Source organism: Bos indicus, chromosome 21 (assembly GCF_029378745.1).
Source record: "Bos indicus isolate NIAB-ARS_2022 breed Sahiwal x Tharparkar chromosome 21, NIAB-ARS_B.indTharparkar_mat_pri_1.0, whole genome shotgun sequence".
Classification (NCBI taxonomy): domain Eukaryota; kingdom Metazoa; phylum Chordata; class Mammalia; order Artiodactyla; family Bovidae; genus Bos; species Bos indicus.
The window spans coordinates 22,679,083-22,695,945 of NC_091780.1; the positions used below are offsets into that span (position 1 = coordinate 22,679,083).

Consider the following 16,863-nt stretch of genomic DNA (forward strand, 5'->3'; position numbering starts at 1 on the left):
TCCAGGCAGCTGACCCATGGAAACATGCAGGGCTGAGCATGCATGCCTCCTCACCTCAAAATATTTCTGTCTTTGTGTACTGTCTAGATCTAGTAGGAAGAGATGTGCCTCTTCTCGGATTTCTTCCTCCCTCTTCCCCAGCCCTATTTCCTTTTTCTTTTCTGAGATCACCCACTATTAATTATCCTATCTTTTATCTTTTAGTCTCCCCTCTCAGATCCTTTGAGAGTTCTTCCTCAAATTGAAAAAAAGAAAAAAAAAATCACCTCTTCTTTACCTTAAACATTTTTTTCTCCAGCTTTATTTAGGTATAGTTAACAAATACACATATTCAAAGTATGCAATATGATGATTTATATACATATGTGTACACGGAAATGATTACGACAATCAAGTTATTTAACCTATCGATCATCTCAGGTATTTACCTTTCATACACTTGCGTGTGGGGAGAACACAAGATGATTAGGAAATTTCCAGTGTTAACCACAGTTACTACCCCTGGAGCCATAGGCCCAGTCCCTTCCCCCAGCCCTCCCCCTTCCTCCCCTCCCTCCTCCTGCCAAATTTCTGGATTCATCACCCTTTACTGCCTTCATTGCTCCACCACCACAAACTGCCTACCTAGTGCTCAACTCAGTGAAGAGCCTGGCCCAGAGCAGGCCTTGGCTGAGCTAGTTCCACCCCTCGAGTAAATTGGCGTCTCTTTCCCGGTTCTTCTGAGGGCATTTCTCCATTAGCAGTGGGTGCTCAGTGCCAGACACCGACTCCGTGCTCTCCCCTCCCCACCTGGCTGCCACCTTTAACGCCGCCCGTTCCCCGGTCCTCCGGGTTCTTGGAAGGTCCTTCCTGGCCCTCTGCCCGCCTGTTCCGAGTTCTCACCTCGCACAGTCAGAGCTTCCCCAGTAACTCGGAGGATCTCTCAGTCTACCCCTGGGAGGCAGCCGTCGCCAGGCCGCCAACTCCGTTCGCCGCGGGTCTCACGGTCATGTCACAGCGCCCCTGCACCTCCAGGCCCGCGTGCAAGTTCCCAGATGCAGCGATGACCGAGCATTTAGGGCGCACCTACTAAGCGCAGGCCCACGCCGCCTCTGCTCCCTTTCAGGTAACAGCCTCCTAGGCCCCACTACGAGCCGGATTTTGAAGGAAGAGGACGCCGTCCCGGCTCCAGAGGCGCTCCAGTCCGCAGGGGCGAGGCACCTCGTAGGCAGATCGTGACCCTCTAGTGGGGGACCTCGGCCCCAACCTCAGGCCCCCCGCCCTGGAGGCGCGTCAGAGGACCAGAGGCCCAGGTCGCAGGGGGCGGCCGCCGGACCGGAACCGCGCCGGGTGCTCGGCTGGGGCAGGCGAGGCCGAGGGTCCGGCCTTGCCCGACGCCGTCCCCGCCCCGCCCCGCCCGCCGCCACTGCCGTCGCCGCCGTTGGGTCGGTGCGGAGCAGCCTGCCTGGGGCGGGAGGCAAGAGGCGAGAGGCCAGGCCCCAAGCCGGGGCTGCCCCTCAGCCGCACGGCCCTGGGCGGGTGCCCAGGTCCAAGTCGCCTTCCGCCCGGCCGGCCACCCTCCCCCTCCCCGCCCGCGGCCCCAGCCAGGTCCCGCCGCCAGGCAGGCTCCCGCCCCCGCTCCGCCCCCGGAGCCGCAGCCCCGCCCGCCACCGCCGTCGCCATGTTGTGGCTCCCACAGCCGGCGCTGGGGACGCGCGCGGCCGAGCCCGGGGCCTGCAGCCGCCGCCGCCGCCAGGTAAGCGCCCCCCGCGGGCCGGGCCGGGCGGGGCTTGTGGGCCGGGGCCGCCGCCGAGGCCGCCCCAGCCCGAGCCCGGGCAGAGCAGAGCCGGGGCCGAGCCCGCGCCCGCGCCGCGGCCCGGCCCTGCAGCCGGGCGGACCCTGCTCGCCGCCTGAGGCGGCAGCTACTTCCCCCGACCGCCGCCTGGCGGGCCCCGGCCGCCACCCCACCCCGCCCCCGGCGGACGGGCCGCCTGCCCCTTCCGCCGTCCCGACCCGCCGCTACCTCGCCGGGCGGGCACGCTTGCTGTCTGTCCTCCCCGCGCGAGACGGGCGGTCGCCCTTGGCGTCGGCCCGCGGCCCCCCGCCCGGGCACGGATAACGGTGCCACTTTGCCCGGCTGGGGCGCCCTGTCAGCCGGACCATCCCGGCCGCCCGAGGAGCTGGCGCCGTCACGGGGCAGACACTTGGGGGATCGTCCTTTTTTGGCGCCCCTCAGTCCCTGCCCCCACCTCCGCCCAAGTTCTTGTCCCTGGGGGAGGTTTCTTCGGGAGCAGACGGGTATGCCTGCTCCAGAGTTGGGGGGCCCAGGGAGGGTGACCAGGCCTGTTGATCAGGGTGGAGATTGTCTCTCTGCAGGGACTCTTCCTGCCAACCTGGGGGGGAAGAGGCTCAATGTGACCCGAGGGCGGACGGGGAGCGTCTGCTGGACAGATGGCCTCCTGGCCTTGGATCAGCGCTTGTGAGGGGGAGGGGTCCGGACGACCTTAGGTATGCCTGCTTCCGAGAACCCTAGGATTATTGGAGCTGCTCAGGGATTTTGAACTTTTCTTTTTTGAGTAGGCCAGAGGTGGCATTAAAAATCCTGCACTGGAATAAATCCTAGGGCCCACCCAGACCAGCATGGCTGGCACCCAGGACTAGCCTAGGATAGGACTGCCAGTTAGAGAATGGGACTTGGTGGGGAGTGGGGAAAGGTTGTATTTGGCTCAGGGCTGGCCCACTTGCCTTCAACTCTGTGTTCTGCAGGGTCTGTTGGGTGCCTCTGTTGGTGTGTACAGTGTGGCTGAGGTTACAGAAAGTGGACAGACAGATGTCTGGCCTGGAAGGTGCATGGTGGGTTTTCAGGGGTCTGTTGCCTCACCCCAAGTACATTATGCAGTGAAAGAGAAGAGGAAGCAAGGTGCTAGCACACAGATTTTGACCGCTTTCCAGTTGTTCCACTGGTCATGGCTTCGATTCATTCAGTAAAATTTTACTGAGCACTTATTATGTGCCAGCCACTGCACTAGGTGCTGGGAGTATAGGGGTAAACCAGAAAGACATGTTTTGCCTTGAGTTCATAGACTCAATAATAAACAAATAATCTTGAAACATCACTCAGCAACAGGTATTTGTCAACAAATACCTGCTGGGCATTGTTTTAGATGATGTGAAGAAAACAAAGCAAAAATAACTGCCTTTGTGGAGCTTTAATGGGGGGGCGTTGCACAGACAATAAAATAAAATAAAAATATATGCTGTTAATAAGTGCTAATGAGAAAAAGAAAACAGGTTATTGGGTTATTGGGTAGAGACTGAATTTATATTTGAGTGGTCTGGAAAGGGCTCCTGAGAAGTTGTCTTTTGAATAAAACGTTGAAGGAAGTGGTGAACTAATCATTTCAAACTGTCATGAGTACAAGGGGAGAAAGGTGAAGAGCGTGGTGAGAGATAATGGGCCTTGATTTGGGTTGGGGGCTCAGGGAAAGCGTCCCTTGAGGAAGTGACATTTAGGCCGAGACCTGAAGGAGGGGTGAGAGTTAACCATGTGTGGAGCAGCACAGAGCTTGGTAAGTTGGAGGAAGTGAAAGAGGCCTGTGACTGGAGAGGAGATAAGTTTCTAGAGAGGTGTGTCAGTTCACTGGGGGCCTCCGGGACAGAATGCCTTTCCCTCCAGAGTTTGGATTTACCCCCAGTGTAATTAGGAGCTTTTGCAGGGTTTTAAGTGAGTGACATGATGATATTTACATTTTAAAAGGACTCTGGTATGGACAAATAAGCAGGTAAGGTAAGGCAAGGCTTAATGTATGGAGTGGCCTCACTACTTGGTCTGCTTTGAAAAGCCTCAAGCAGTCTGGGGGAGGAGGATCTTTTCTCTCAGAGAGACTATTTTGCCCAGCTTTTAGGAAGGGAAAGAAAAATGAATTAACATTTATGGAGTGCCTGTTAGGTGGCAAAATCAATTTTAGAGACTTTTACAAACATTATCATATTTAACTTAGTCTTCTCTGCACTCTAAGAGGAGTAGTCCTGCCGCCTTTACATTTACAAGCTCAGAGGAGTTAGATGACTTATCCAAAGCTACATTTGTAACATAATCTGTATTCAAACCCAGGTCTTCCTGATTCCGGAGCCCTCTGGCTCTGGAGCCAGACTACTGAGTTTGTGTCTTGCTTCTGCCACTTACTAACTGAATGATTTTGAGTTATTTAACCCTTCTGGTGCCTCAGTTTCCTATCTGGAAAAGCCTCAAGCTTTTCTTAGCTTCAATGCAGGTAAAAGTCCCTACTTCCTAGGGTTTTTGTACTGATTAAATTAACTTTTAGTACAACATGTTAGTTTCTTTTATTAAAATTTTAAAACATCCACACTGCCTCCCAGCCCTGTTGTCATTTTGGATGAGATTAACTGTAGGGACAATTCAGTTCTTGAATATTGTGAGACTCTGTTTTCCTTTAAATAACTTAATGCCAATGTTGCATGTGCTCAGTCCTTCAACACTGATTTCTTGTTTCAGTCTTGACACTGTACTGGGACTTCTAGATACAATGTGAGTTCCTTCCCTCAAGCTCAGTGTATCTAGGGGAGGTCAGATAATTAAAATGAGCTACAATGTACTTAACAAATTCTCAAAACCCCCTGTATTTAGAGAGCTACAGTTAAGAGGGTAAGAACTAAATGCCTGGGGAAATAGGGAAGGCTTTGGGGCCAGGGTGACTTCTGAACTGGGCTTTGGAGGAAGAACAGTGTTACCACCATGTAAGACTGGGCAAAGGACATTCTATGTAGAGGGAGTTATACGTGAAAGCACAGAGCTGTGAGAGGCTTGGTTTGTCCAGGGATGAGGCTGGTAAGCTGAGCTGGGCTTGTGAAAGGCAGGTCAGGTTTGGATTTAATTCCGTAAGGCACAGGGACCTATCAGAGACTACTGGATACATCAGATCCATACCGTGATGGGTGCTGCTGATAGAGAGGATACAGTTGTCATCCTGGGAGGTGACTTTATTTTGGTGGGATCTCAGGGCTTCAGTGTATGAAGTTTCAGAAACCTGAAACTCAGGTGGTTTTGTTTGTTTGTTTTTAATATAATTTTTATTTAGTTATTGGCTGTGTTGCATCTTTGTTGCTGCTCAGGCTTTTATCTCGTGGCGAGTGGGGGCTAACTCTCTAGTTGTGGTGTGCGGGCTTCTCATGGCAGTGGCTTCTCTTGTTGCTGAGCTTGGGCTCTAGGGTGTGCGGGCTTCAGTAATTGCAGCACATGGGCTCAGTAAATGTGGCTCCTGGCCTTGAGAGCACAGGTTCAATAGTTGTGGCGCACGGACTTTAGTTACACCGCATCCACAGCATGTGGGCTCTTACGGGACCAGGGATCAAACCTGTTGTCTCCTGCATTGGCAGGTGGGTTCTTCACTACTGAGCCACCAGGGAAGCCTTGAAATTCAGTTGTGTAGGCCACGTGGAGCTGGTTCAGATCCAGGGAGAGTGACTAACCAAACTTGGAAGAGACTGATGCAAAAAATCAGGGTATTAACTAGCCTTGAGAACTGAAACTGCAGAATGACAGATATCTCTGTCCTCTGGTCATGGCCCTCCCCACCCCCAGCCCCTAACTTCTGGGCAGGACTCGGACATACTAGCAAACTCTTGCTCCTCAATTCCCACTTGTTTTTCTCAGGCTCCATGAATACTAACCCTTTTTTGTTAACATAACCTTGCCCTAAAGCTCTATACAGTGTAGTTAACAATGTTTATTAATTGATGGAATGAATAATTCTGTATCATTTGAATGGGATCCTGTGTTTGTGAAACTTAAGGAAAAGGAGGAATAACTTTTTTAGAAATAAAGTATTGCAAAAGGGGCTCCCTAGGATTGGGTTACTGGGGAAGGTATGCAGATACCAAATGGTGTGGGTAATTTTGTGGCCAAGGGGTGGCTATGGACAGGTACATTGGAAGTTGCTCCGAGAACAGAGGTCTGTGAACTCTTGAAAGAGGTGGGGTGGGGGTGGGTTGGGGTTGCACCTGAAGAAGAGTTTGGTTTAGGATTTTCATCTTGCCTACACATGGGGGACAGAAGAGGAGGTACTAATTCTTGCCCTCTACTCAGCCTGGTCGTGGCGAACTTTCCTATTGCATGGGAACCTTCATGCGGTTTGAGCTTCGTCTTAACACTTCTGCTTCTGCAGAACTGGAAAGAGTGGTGAACCCCCTAGAGCTCTGAATCTGTATTTTTCTACACTGGAAACCAAAATCCAAATAGACCAACCTAGATTATGGATTAATTATTTTTCTTTTAAAACTCTAAAGGACATTATTCATGTGGAAAATTTAGGCAATACAGATGGGTATACAAATGAAATAAAAATGATAAACTCTATAACCTAGATCTACTGTTAGCATTTTAATATTTAGTGTTTTTATTAGATCTTTTTCCCCAGCTCTATCTATCTATGCAAGTTGGTTTTAACTTTTTTCTTTTCCTACAAAAATAGGAGCATCGCGAATAGAAGAGCGTTCCAAGTGTCGATGTCTGTGAGGTGGAGTAGTGGTGTATGCCCGCAGTCTGTGTGTGTCTCCGTCTGTGGGCATCTGGTCCAGTGTGCCCACAGTCTGTGTGTGTCTCTGTCTGTGGGCATCTGGTCGTGTGCTCACAGTCTGTGTGTGTCTCCGTCTGTGGGCATCTGGTCGTGTGCCCGCAGTCTGTGTGTGTCTCCGTCTGTGGGCATCTGGTCGTGTGCTTACAGTCTGTGTGTGTCTCCGTCTGTGGGCATCTGGTCGTGTGCCCACAGTCTGTGTGTGTCTCTGTCTGTGGGCATCTGGTCCAATGTGCCTGCAGTCTGTGTGTGTCTCCGTCTGTGGGCATCTGGTCCAGTGTGCCCGCAGTCTGTGTGTGTCTCTGTCTGTGGGCATCTGGTCCAGTGTGCCCGCAGTCTGTGTATGTTTCCGTCTGTGGGCATCTGGTCATGTGCCCACAGTCTGAGTGTGTCTCCGTCTGTGGGCATCTGGTCGTGTGCCCACAGTCTGTGTGTGTCTCTGTGGGCATCTGGTCCAGTGTGCCCGCAGTCTGTGTGTGTTTCCGTCTGTGGGCATCTGGTCCAGTATTCTCCCGCTTCATGCTTTAGAAGTGGAGGAGGGGGTGTCCATTAGTTTTTTTTTTAATTCTGAGAAGTGTTTTTAGGGATAAAAGTGCTACTTCAGCCAACCATTCATTTTTATTTGACAGTGGGAAGTGTTTATGTGTGTGTTGAAATGACACATCTGATCCTTTTTATGACTAAAAGAAAAGTTAATGAGCACCTTCTGAGTTTGGTGTCACCTCAGAGTCATTCCTCAAATGCATCAGTGCTTAGAGAACAGCTGTCCTCTGTTGGCTGGGTGACTCTGGGAAAGTCACATTTACCCAGATTCTCCATTTCAGATTCTGAAGGTGCTGTATCAAGAGGTACAGTGTCTGTCCCCTTTCCTGTCATTGACATGCTCCAGGAGATGTGCTGGAGCTCTGCATACATGCTCTATTTACATGATCGATTGTAGAAAGACTGCTGCCATGTTGAGTGAAAAAAGGGGTATGTCTGCTGAACAGATGACCTTCTGGCCTCGAGTCAGTATGTATGTGGGACAGGGGGGGTCTGTATGACTTTGTTATGTCCATTCGTGAGCTCCAGAAATATTGGAGACCCATGAAATTTTTTCCAGTATTGCAGGGGTAGCATTAATGGTCTTCTGCAAAAATGAAATCCGCAGGCTTATCCAGAAAGGCAAGAGTAACACCCTAGGTTTAACTCAGAATGGGTTCACTTCTCTGCAGAACAGAGCTTACTCTAAGATTTTACCACTGAGTGGTGGGATTGGAGTGGTTTTTACTCTTTTCTTTATATTTTTGCCTATCATTTGAATTTTCTATGAGCTTGTATGTCGTCTTTACAAAAAGAAAACAACCAGTAAATCTGTTTTTAATTTTAGAGACAGACATTGAATGCCCTAAAGCAAAAACTCTTAACTGCTCAGAACTGCGTTCCTCTAGAAGAGGTGTGGGAGAAGGCAATGGAGCCCCACTCCAGTACTCTTGCCTGGAAAATCCCATGGACGGAGGAGCCTGGTGGGCTGCAGTCCATGGGGTCGCTAAGAGTCGGACACGACTGAGCGACTTCACTTTCACTTTTCACTTTCGTGCATTGGAGGAGGAAATGGCAACCCACTCCAGTGTTCTTGCCTGGAGAATCCCAGGGACGGCGGGGCCTGGTGGGCTGCCGTCTATGGGGTCGCACAGAGTTGGACACGACTGAAGTGACTTAGCAGCAGCAGCAGCAGCAGAAGAGGTATGGTGTTGAACCAGGCCACCCCTCGCTGCCTTTGTTAGATGTGCAGTAAAGATACATTCTCCCCAGTAGTGAATTAGGCTAGGACCTCTGATGGTAATGGTTCCTTAATTCAGGGAGCCAGGGCTGCACGCATCTGGGTGGAGCTGACAAGTAGAATGAATTTTTTGGAGGAGAAAGGAGTCCAGGGTGGGTAATGAGCAGCTGTTCAGATTCTTCTGGGGCTTGGCCCAGCTGAGGCTCGTGTCTGTGGACAGGGGCTGCTCTCTGCCTTTGCCTTTGTTAGACAGACTCCAGACCTGAACTGAACTGGCTGAGGTTGTAAAAACTACTTCACTGCCCAAGACTTCATTAAAGCTATAAATCTTCAGGCCCTTAAAAATATTAGGTGTATGATTAATACTACTGTTGTCCTTGGTTAGAATGCTTGCTTGTATTTAAAATCCTTTGGAGCCTTTTTGCCACTGGGCCATCATTGATCAGTTATCTACAGTTGCTTTTGTAAGGCCCACCCTGGGCCCAGCCCAGAGAGAACTGGATGCTCCGTGGAGCATGAAAGTATCATGTGAGATGAACTTCGCCCTCAAGGAGTTTCCCCACTGAAAGCAATTAGAGAACAATTTGCTTCCAGGCCAGACGTGTCTTAAGAGGGATTTTGTTTCTGAGGATGGTGGTTACTTTCATACCAGTCACCCCAGAGATGTCTGGGGTTACCTCTGGGGAACATTCCCTGGTACCCAAAATGGATTCAATGGCTGTTTGGGAGGAGGGAGGCGGTGGCAGTGATGTAATCTCATTTTTCATTACCCCACTTGTCTCCCTTTGACATTGCTTTTCTAAGCACCTATACCCTTAGAAGGCAGCCACCTACCCATATCCCCAGTGAGCCCCAGTGCTTAACGTTCCACCATTCCCCTGAGTCTGAAGACGTTTGCATTTCCCCTTAGAGTCCCCTTTTAAAATATTTACACCCTGTGAGAGAGGTCAGTCTCTTGGCAGTTCATCACTAAACAGTAGCTTTAATTACCAGGAGTTAATTAAGTCAATGGGGAGAGAGACTGGGACCCAGGCAGGGACTTGGGGGCAAGAGTGTCCAAAGGGACATGTTCCGCACGACAGGAGAGGCATGTGGGCAGCACAAGAAACTTCCATGAACATTAGTTGCTGTGGGCATGTGCTGCTAATGCTGGGCCACCCTAGTGGTCCTGCCGCCCTGGGCGTAGGGTGTAGCACGGCCTTGCACTGGTACAGGGGACTTTGAGGTGGAGGTGGAATTTGGGCTCAGTCTTAAAGGACTTCGCTGATGGATGGCTCAGCAGGTTAAGGATCCGCCTGCAGTGCAGGAAATGCAGGAGACACAGGAGACACTGGTTCCATCCCTGGGTTGAGACGATCCCCTGGAGAAGAAAATGGCAACCCACTCCAGTATTCTTGCCTGGGAAATCCCATGGACAGAGGAGCCTGGCGGGCTACAGTCCAGTGGGTCACAAAGAGTCGGGCATGACTTGAGTGACTAAGCAGCAAGCAGCTTAAAGGATTAGAAGGTTTTCCTTCATTTAAAAAATATGTTATGGTTACCAGAGGGTTACGGGGGAGGGATAATTTGGGAAATTGGGATTGATGTATACACATTACCATATATAAAATAGGGTTTCCTCGGTTGCTCGCTGGTAAGGAATTTGCCTGCCAATGCAGGTTGCTCCCCTCCCCCATGTCCCCGCCAGCCTTCCATCTGAAAGTGAACATCAGTCCTTGCAGTGGCCCTCCAGTACCTGCTTCCCATCTCTGTCTCTTGTCACAGCCTCCATTCTGGTTCAGGTTCTTTGCTTGCACCAAACACTTCGCTGCTTCAGGGCTTTCTACTTGCTCTTTGCTCTGCTTAAAACCTCTTCGCTGTATTCACGTGGCTTGCTCTCTCACTTGCTTCAGAATTGAGAATATAGTCATTCCAGTTTCTGACTTCAGTTGAACTCCTGTTGAGAAAGGCTGTATGACTACCTGACATATGAATTTGCTTGTTTCTAGTGGAATGTCATCACTGCATGGGGAGGGACTTTGTTCTGTGGTGTCCACAGTGGCTAGAATAAGGCCTGGCATGTAGTGGGTGCTCAGCTAGCGTTATTGAGTGAATGAATGAGCACAGATGCATGCGTCTAGTGTGTGTGTGTTGTGGAAGTCAAGTGGGAAAGGGCAGTGGGACTAGAGGCTAGGAGGAGGGGGGAAATTCCCCGGTGGGCCAATGGTTAGGACTCTGCTTTCACTGCTGAGGGCCAAGGTTCAGTATCTGGTTGGGGAATTAAGATCCCACAAGCTGTGTAGCAAGGCCAAAAATATCCAAATAACAAACAAACAACATAATAGGAGCTGGGGTGGGGGAATGGGTGTGGGTGGTGTGGACAGTGAGGACGCTTTTGGCAGGAATGGAAGTTGGAGACATGGTCTGTTCCAGTCTCTGCAATCTGGTCTCTTACCAGTGCTGTTGAAGGTGAAGGCAGTGATTTGGTGCTTTGAGGCAGGTGAAGAAGCAGCTCTTGAAATGCAAAGTCAGGAGACTTGGTCAATGCCTAGGTTAGGTTACGGAGGTTCTCAAAAGCCTGGCATTGGGGTTGCAGCTGATGTGATGGGCCACGGGAAACTATTGTAGATTTTTGAGCAGAGTGGATGACTGATAAAAGTGGTGTTTGGGGGAAGATTGGTCTTAAAGAGACACATAGGAGGACTGTGGGGAGAGACCAGAGGTGGCGAGGAGAGAGGTCAGCAAGGACCAGGACGGAGGTGGGAAGCAGCACCGAGGATCTCAGTGAGACCTAGTAACGGCGGGCTTCTCCCCAGCTGCTGTGAGGCCTTGACAAAAGCTTCTGCGCTCCCAGCCTGGTAGAGCTTATTGTTCGTGTTTCAGATGAGTTTTGGAAGCAGGTGGGGATAAGTGGGCGCAGGGAAAGAGATGGGTCCCCCTCAGGTGTGTTCGTCTGATGGCTCATTCTGTGGGGAGCAGGCGGTTGTAGCCTGCACTGGGCCTGCATATTGCCGACTCACCCTGGGTGGGAGCCTGCCTGTCCTCTCTGGTCTGCTGGAGACTTCCTGATGGGAAAAGGGCTGGGAGTGTACTCAGGTTTTCTTCTGAACCTGCACAGATACCAGGGCAGTATCTGAAATCCATCTGTCTGATTAACTTCTTTCAACTGTATTTTCTGTCTCCATAGTTTCATCTGTTCCTCAGAACAAGTTGTCATTGACTCACAGACCCATTTGGACTGGGTTAATTGACTGAAAATCCTTATTTCTAAATAGTCTCTTTCATGAGGTTTATTAGCCTGTTTTTAAAAAGCCTTTGGCCAAGATGAGATGAGTGGAGAAGTGATTTTGGCATAATCAGCTCCTTGATGATCTTTTGGTACAAATCATGTTTTGAGATTGGTGTTTCTAAGGTATTAATTCCTAGAATCAATATTTGGGTGTCTGTTCTGTGCCAGGCACTATAGGTACTGGGATGATAACACGGAAGAAAATAAACAAAAGTCTTACTTTCATGGAGCTCGTGATCTTGTGTGTGAAGGCTTACAGGTAATAAGGAAAAAAAGTTTGAGAGCTTGTGAAAAGTATTATGGAGAAAAACAAAGCAGGGACGGAGGACAGAGAGGTTTGGTGGGGAGGCCTCAGGTTTTCTGCTTGAAGTAGGGACATCTCCGTGATAAAGGACATTTGAGCAGAGCTCTGAAGGAGCGAGATAGGGAGCTGTGAGGGAGGAGCAGTTAGTGGAGAGGAAAAACTGGAGAGAGGGGGGGGAAGGTGCAGGAGAGGGGGCCAGGGTGGCCCCACTGGGCTTGTAGATCCTTGTGGGGGCCTGCGCCTTAGCTCTGGGTGAGATGGGAGGCCCGGGTTGGCCGTGCAGAGCCGTGCTAGACTCTGCCGTCCTTTCTGAAAGGTTCACTGCAGCTGCTGGGGATTGATGCCGTGGGGCGTCTGCAGGGGCTCTCAGCTTAGAGAGGGAACCAAAGTCTAAATCATCCAGGAGCCTTTGCCAGGCCAGCTGCTGGGGCCATCCCGGACCACAGGGTCGGCTGGAGCACGGGTGTGATTTCCAGGACTCACTCGGTGCCAGCGCTGTGGTTCTCTGGTCAGCCTCGGATTCCTGGGATGCTCTTCTCTCACTTGGAGTCAGTCTCCAGGTGGACCAGAAGTCTGCATTATTAACAAGATTTCAGGGTGATTTTTGAGGCCAGAGGTCCCCGGACTATACTTTGGTCTAAAGACCATGGTTCACAACCCCAGACATATCAGTCCTTTGCATTGTTTTCTAAAAAATGCTTGGCCCAACTCTTAAAGAGTCTGATTTAGTTGGTCTGTGGTGGGGTTAGGTATTAATAGTGCTTCCTGGGTGTTTCTCATGTGCTTCCAGGACCAGATTCACTGGTCTAAGGGTTAATAAGCTTAATGCTGGGTGTTTGATGGAAAGATTTGCATGGTAACTGAGTTGGAGACTTCAGGCCCTCTGGGAAGCTTAGGCAGGGCCAGTGGCTTTGCTAGGAATAAGAGGAATCTTCCACGGTAATAAAACTCTTTTTCAGTTAATGTCTTTTATCTCATTTGATTACCTCACCTCTCTGGGCCTTCATTTTCTTGCTTGTAGAGTTAGCAGCTTAAATTTAATGGCTTCCTAGAATCTCCTGGGCTCTGACAGTTCTTAATCTTTCTGGTGTTGGAAGAACTTCTAATCTAGAACAGTATTCTAGATTTCTAACCTCAGTCTCACAACACCCGAAGGTGTGTCATAATTATGGCAACGACTGCAGTGAGTATCTCAATACCAGTTGAAGGAAAACATGTGCCGTATACAGTAGCACCCTGGGAAGACAAGGAGGTTGGGTACCTGCAGCGTAAAGTCAGGCCTCTTGGTTCACAGTCCCTGGGGGGAAGGGCACTCTGGTCCTTGGAGGCACCTAGGAGCCTGAGCTTGAGTCTTGATTTCCGCCACTTAGCTGGCGAGTTAGTTCCCTGTGATGTGGCAGTAGTGTTTTATAAGTGGTGAAGCTCCTATCAATCCACGTGTGTAGAATATAGGGGCCCGAGAGAGCCAGCCAGGCTGGGCCAGTGGCGCCTGGCGCTCAAGCTTGCTACTGCTCTGTGCAGCTGGGCTGTGTTACTGGCCGCAGAGATGGTCTGAACAACCCGGGGGCTCCAGTGTCGGCAGGACTGAGGGCACCCCGGGATAAGGAATCAGTCACGCTCGTTGGCGCACCTTGGAACTACCTCATTTTGGGTATCAGATCTAAGACATCACTTACCCCATCCCCTGGCCTTGGACTGTATCCTCATGTGGGAGCATGTTTTCTGATTGTTTATGTTTTGAAAACATAAGGTCCAAATAAGAAAAGGAAAAACAAGTTTTCTGTATTTCCCTTCTATAGAATTGGGATAATGGGTTTCCTTCCATTCCCTTATAAATTTTTCTACTAACATTGTCTACATCTCTATTTAGAATCCAATCAAATGCTAGTCTATCAAAGACAAAAATGAAGCCAAATGAGGGAATGTGGACTTAGAGTGAGAGTGAGCAGAATTAGAAATGAGACTTTTTGTTCTGTCGCTTGTGTGCGTGCACCTGAGGGTTTCTCCACATGGGCCTGTTACAGTGGAATCTTTGGGGGGCTGTGGCCATTTCCAGGGTTCCCGAGTTGGTTCCATTCAGGTATAGTTGAGGACCGCTTGTTAAAACAAAGAAGAAGGGTCTGGCCGCTTCCCCACCTCTTCCCTCTTGCCTCACCCCCTGCTTGGTGCTTGTCCCTTCCCTGTCTCTCCCGTACCTGTGACTCTTCCCAGCCTGCCTGCCCCCAGGCGCCTCGCATGCTTCTTGGCCCTCTGCTTCTGTGCCCTCCTGAGCCCTGGAGGGCGAGCTGTGATGAGGGGTAAGCAGCCTTCATGTGTCCTGTCTCTGTCTCCTGTGCGTGTCTCCAGTAAGCCTGGTGTTTAGGGATCCAGTTGTCTGCAGGGGCACTCTGAAAAATTATGAGGTGAAGCTTGCTGGCCACTGAGGTTGGTGGCAAAATACCTAACAAACACGTGCATTTGATGTGTGTAAGGCAGGGTAAGAGATTACCTCATTTAACTCCTGTAATCCTGTTTTACATACGGGAAAACTGAGACACAGAGGTGAGAAAACCTGCCCAAGGCAGTAAGCAGCAGAACTGGATTTGAACCCAGGTGGTCTGGATTCTGAACCACCACACTGTGATAAGCAAAAAGGAGAGGATCTGGGACTGTTGTTGCTGTTGTTTAGTTGCTCAATCATGTCTGATTCTGAGAGTCCTGTGGACTGTTGCCCTGAAGGCTCCTCTGTCCATGGTATTTCCTAGGCAAAAATACTGGAGTGGGTTGTCTTCTCCAGGGGAATCATCCCACTCCAGGGGTTGAACCTGCATCTCCTTTGTCTCCTGCATTGGCAGGTGGATTCTTTATCACTGAGCTACCTGTGAAACCCTTCTGGGACTGGGGAAGGTTTTATCTTGGATTACATTTGAAGCCTGCTTTGAATTACATTTGGAGATTTTTCTCAGGGTCTGACCTACACTTTATTATTATTATTAACTTACTTTAATGTTTGCCCTTCAGCTCTATTAAAAGACATTTTCTTTTTCTTCTTTCCTAGGTGGTATTTGGAAACTAGACCATGTGCCTAGGTAGAAGCTGTTCCTTTCTCCATAGCTCTGCACCCCCAGCGACACCTGCCACGCCCTTGTGTTGAGAGCCTCACTGAGGTATGATGTCTAGGTTCACCTGAGCAGGCCTTGAAGAGCTGAAAGTCTGGACACGGTGATTTTTTTTTTTTTTTATGTTCCTTGGTAGCTGTTATTATTTTTAAAAATTGTGGTAAAATATACATAAGAAAATTGACCATTTTAACCACTTTTAAAGGGGATCCTAGAATTTTTTGAGTGTTTTCATTATTATTTTTATTGAAATATAGTTGACTTAAACCATTTTAACCATTTAAAAATGTACGTTCAGTGGCATTAAGGACATCTACATAACCATCATCACCATCCACCTCTAGAACCTATCCATCATCCCAAACTGTAGCTCTGTACCATTAGATAATGATCCCTGATACTTTCTCCCCTTATCCCCTGATAACCACTGTTCTACTTTTTCTTCTATGAATCTGGCTAATCTAGGTGCTTCCTATTAAGTGGAATCATGCCGTGTTTGTCCTTTTGTATCTGGCTAATTTCATTTAGCGTATTGTCTTTAAGGTTCATCCATGTTTTAGCCTGATCAGAATTCCAATCCTTTTTATGACTGAATAATACTCCCTTTTATATTTATATCACATTTTGTTTACCCATTCATCCACTGATGGATCCTTGGGTTGTTTTGTTCTTTCCCACGTTTTGGACATTGTGAATCATGCTCAAATACTTCTTTGAGGTCCCTTTCAGCTCTTTTGGCTGTGTGCCTAGAAGTAGAAGTGTTAGGTCCACTGTGTTTGTATAATTGTAGCCACTATGGAAAACAGTGCATTCCCACCAGCAATTCAGAAGGACCCTAATTCTCCACCACATTCTCAGCAACGCTTGCGGTTTTCTGTTTTTGTTTTGTTTGTTTTTTGATAACAGCCATCCTAATGGGTATGACCTTTGAGGTTGGCTAGTTGCACCTGTAGAGTTCACTCTCCAAGAGTCTGGTCCCTAGTATGCTGAAATGTGCATACACGGAGAAAATAACATAATAACCCCCCATGCATTCCTCACAGCAGATCTAACAGTTATCAGTTCATGGCCGATCTTGCCTCATTATCTGTGTCCCCTCCCTCTTCCTCCTGCCCTGTGTTTGTTTTGAGGCAAATCCCAAATATCACATCATTTTATTTGTGAACATTTTACAGATAATATCTTTAAAAAATAAGCACTTTTAATATTCCATTTTGTCTGATGGTGGAAGGGCACATAGAGATGTCCTCTTGAGCACGTTATTCCCTGTCATTCCCATGGCTCACCAGAGACATATGTAGTGGGCACACGTGTGGACACCTGGATGTCAGGTCCATTGCCACGCCAAGCTGTTGCTGAAAAGCTGCCTTGTCTGGGGCCCTGTGTTCCTGCAGGAGATTAGCTGCCTGGGATCTGAGCAGCCATGTGGAAGAGCCCACCCAGATCTCTTTTAGGAGAAGGAGAGAAGAGAGCAGAGGAAGGGGGTAATGAAGAAAGTGTGAGGGAGAGAGGAGGGGAAGAGAGAAGGGGATGGAGGGATGGAGAGGGGCGTGGAGGAGGGAGAGAGGAGGGGAAGAGAGGAGGGAACAGAGGGATGGAGAGGGCATGGAGGAGGGAGAGAGGAGGGGATGGAGGGATGGAGAGGGCATGGAGGAGGGAGAGAGGAGGGGATGGAGGGATGGAGAGGGGCGTGGAGTAGGGAGAGAGGAGGGGAAGAGAGGAGGGGACAGAGGGATGGAGGGGGTAGAGAGGAGGGAAAGAGAGGAGGGGACGGAGGGGTGGAGGAGGGAGAGAGGAGGGGAAGAGAGGAGGGGATGGAAGGGGGTGTGGAGGAGGGAGAGAGGAGGGGAAGAGAGGAG

The 16,863-nt window shown here is 49.6% G+C and overlaps 1 protein-coding gene across 7 annotated transcripts in view; it reads left to right on the forward strand.

The window, feature by feature from the left end:
- Positions 1 to 1,598: 1,598 nt before the first annotated feature.
- Positions 1,599 to 16,863, forward strand: part of ZNF592 (zinc finger protein 592) — a 49,204-nt gene continuing 33,939 nt past the window's right edge. For 4 of the 7 annotated variants that reach the window (XM_019983580.2, XM_019983577.2, XM_070775176.1 and 1 more), the window contains exons 1-2: positions 1,599 to 1,735; positions 14,944 to 15,107. The gene's annotated coding sequence lies outside the window, so the exon portion shown is untranslated. The remainder of the gene's footprint in view (positions 1,736 to 14,943; positions 15,108 to 16,863) is intronic. The other 3 variants (XM_070775175.1, XM_019983578.2, XM_070775174.1) reach the window with 1 other exon arrangement.